Source organism: Drosophila hydei, unplaced genomic scaffold (genome assembly GCF_003285905.1).
Source record: "Drosophila hydei strain 15085-1641.00,03,60 unplaced genomic scaffold, DhydRS2 tig00000065-arrow-arrow-pilon, whole genome shotgun sequence".
Lineage (NCBI taxonomy): Eukaryota > Metazoa > Arthropoda > Insecta > Diptera > Drosophilidae > Drosophila > Drosophila hydei.
This window is the reverse complement of record NW_022045658.1, coordinates 10,996-14,164: the sequence shown is the minus strand read 5'-3', so window position 1 is coordinate 14,164 and position 3,169 is coordinate 10,996. Positions and strand designations below refer to the sequence as shown.

General features: G+C 36.5%; 1 pseudogene; it reads left to right on the top strand.

Annotated features, from left to right (window-relative positions):
- Positions 1-2,005: 2,005 nt before the first annotated feature.
- Positions 2,006-2,885, top strand: LOC115482809 (annotated as a pseudogene).
- The last annotated feature ends 284 nt before the right edge of the window (positions 2,886-3,169 follow it).

Genomic DNA, 3,169 nt, shown 5'->3' with positions numbered 1-3,169 from the left:
TGTGTGTGTGTAAGTGTGTGAATGTGCGTGAGTTTTGAGAACCGAGCAGAAAATAGAAGAGATCAAAGCGCAAAATTTTTAAAAAAATCTTCAATCTTGCAACATTTCTCGCTCTCTTAAGATATTAAACTTCACTTAAAAGATAGTATCTTGAGCAAAACAAGGCCAAAAGTGCGTATTAAATAGGACAAAAATGTACTAATAATTATAATATATATAATATATTTTCTACGGACTTCATCAATCTCAGTAATGAATTGTTCCAAAATATTGCTAAAGAATTTATAGAAGACTTATTGTCTAGTTTCTTTATGAATTCAATTGTAAGGCAATGTTTAGTCGACAAATATTTTATAAATTATATAAAGTAGCATAAAAGATATTTTTGTTATATATTCTAAATTTAATTATGCCCCACAGCTGCTTCGAGCTATTATAAATTCACACGAAACATAACAACTGCTTAGTAAATAAGCAAATATTTCACATCTTAGTTATTTTTAGACTGATTATCTGCTGACACAGCCATGCAGTGAAAAACGTACAATATGCCAAGTGCCTCTGCATTTTCAAGCTTGCTTTTAGTTTTCCAACGGCAAACAATCAAATTTTCCACTGAGCTAGCAAACATTTATTCAATGTGTGCGTGTGTGTTGTCTTTTGATGGTGCTTGAAGCGCCAATAAAACATTTTAATTGATTGGGCGCTAAGCTGTTGCCAAACACCCAACTAAAACCCACCAAGTCCCAATGTCAAACGAGCCACCGCCCACCATCCAATACGTATTCGCTTTTCGTTGGCGCCATCTGTTGGCTGTTGGCTGTGGGCGCTAAAAACTAATGCGTACATTTGCATTGCAAATTGCGCATTTTAAAGCGCGACAATTACAATATAGAGTAGCTCCCCTGCTCCCACGGCAACCCACCCCATTCCACAAAGCATCTGCGATCCCAAACACTGTCTTCAAAAGCAATTAGCGATTAGCGTGTAAAACTTTTAAGCATCAGCCGTTACGCATACATCCAAAAAAGGAGGGGGCAACTGTACGTGGGTGTGATTGTGTATGTGTGTGAACACATTAGCTTGTTCTGTCACAATTTCTTTTATTTGTATTTTCTACAATTTGCATCGCTGTTGCTGCTGTTGTTGTTGTTGTTGTTGTTGTTGGCAGCGCAATTCGCAATTTGCAATCGCTCATTGATTTTGCTCATCAGATTTTCTCGTTGATTTTAAATGCATTCGCAATTTCCTGACTTTCTGTTTTAATTGTGCGCATTAAAATCAGCGCATCGATGCATTTTTAATTCAAATTAAAAATCGTTCGCTCCAATAACAATTTTGCGGTAAGTGTGGCTGCAGAGACAGCAGGTGCATGCATCATTGCCAACTGAGCAAGAAGAGGTATTTGCATTCAAAGAGAAAAAAAACAGAATTAAAAGCGAAAACAACAAAATTGAGTGCTCTGAAAAATTTGAGTACAGGCAGGCAAATGGACATTCAGCAAGTGTTGAGGGATTAGTTGAAATGTTTAAGGCTGATGCTAAAACAGTATGGAAAATATAAAGGAGAATAAGAACAATTAAAGAGAGGGAGAGAGTAATAGAGAGAGAGAGAGAGTGTGAAAGAGAGAGACAGAGAGAGAGATGGAGAGAGGGAGAGGACGAGCGAAATAGAGAGTGGGAGAAAGAGAAAGGACAGCAAATTTCAAACTCTAGACGTTTAAGAATATATCTTAAACGAAAAATGTAAAAACTAAATGCTTGAGGATATTGAATAGTTGTGCTACAATGAAACAAACATAAATTATTAAAAAAAAAACCAAGTAACCACTACAAAAACACATTAAAAACTCGACGCAAACAAATGAATTCCCAAAACAAACACCAGACAACACAACATAAGACACACAATAAAAACGCAACAAAAACAAATTCCACGGAAACATAATTAAAATACTAAAATAATGAACGACAAAAAAGATAGCATAGGCCCTATTGAAAAACTTCACAGATGACTTGATCATCCACCCACAGTATGATGAAAAGTTTCTTCAGGAACCATCAAAAGTTGAAGACACAATACAGTTTCTTGAAAGCATGCTTAATAGCAACAAAACGGAGGAGTAAGTAAAAAATAGCTCTCCATATATAATCATATACTATCATTCATTCAGTATTAAGAAGACGCAAAAGAAGACGGAAATAAAGCCGGACGTCTCTGATAGTGTCACGGATAGCAACTTTATAATTTTTACACGTTTGCAGAATGATCGATTTTCGTTAAAGAGAAAGACAAAGATTAAGCTCGATATTAATATGAATCAGTTCACATTCATGCGGCAAATTGATAAAGCGTCCAAGAACGCATGCAAGCGCGCATCGAGCGTGAAAGAGTTGCCAACAATTTCCGCAGGTGAGTCAGGAATCCATACTTAACACACCGTGGAATATATTGTAATTCATCCAGGTTGGGCAACTCCGCCTATCGCAAAGCACAGTTCAGCACTGCGATCGAATTATACAACCATGGCTTGGATTATGTAAATGATACTCCTGTTCTGTACCTAAATCGTGCCTGTTGCTATATTAGGTACGCATGTCTCAGATACAAGATTCTTTTTGGCGTTTTAATAATTCCCTTCTTTAGACTTCGCGACTTTAAGCGCGCCATTATAGATTGTGATTATATTCTGCATAAATTCGATCCGAAACATATACGAGCTTGGCTCTATCGGGCTCTTTCCTTTAAACGTCTTCATGTAGAGAACAGTTTTAATGAATGCATATCAGAAGTAAAGCGTCTGAATTCCAGGGATATTGCATTTATTGATGGGTTTTTGGAAAGGATGCGCTCTGCACCCTAAAAGCGCTCAAAAAATTATGTGTAAATTTCAATTGCAAACCTTTTGGCATGAATAATTACATTCAGTTTGCGCAGATAAATTACTGTCGATAATTAAAATTGCAATCATTCAGATACAAATGAATTTCTTATATTCCGATTCAAATTAACTGAGGTTCAGGTATACAAATAAAAAGTTTAGATAGAAGTTACGTTATACGGCTTAAGGCGAACCAGCAAAGTTGGTTTGCAAATTGAACCTATTCCGAAAGGTATTCCAGTCGAACCATTAACCCAACCGGTACGTTCGGCTGGCAAACCCTAATTT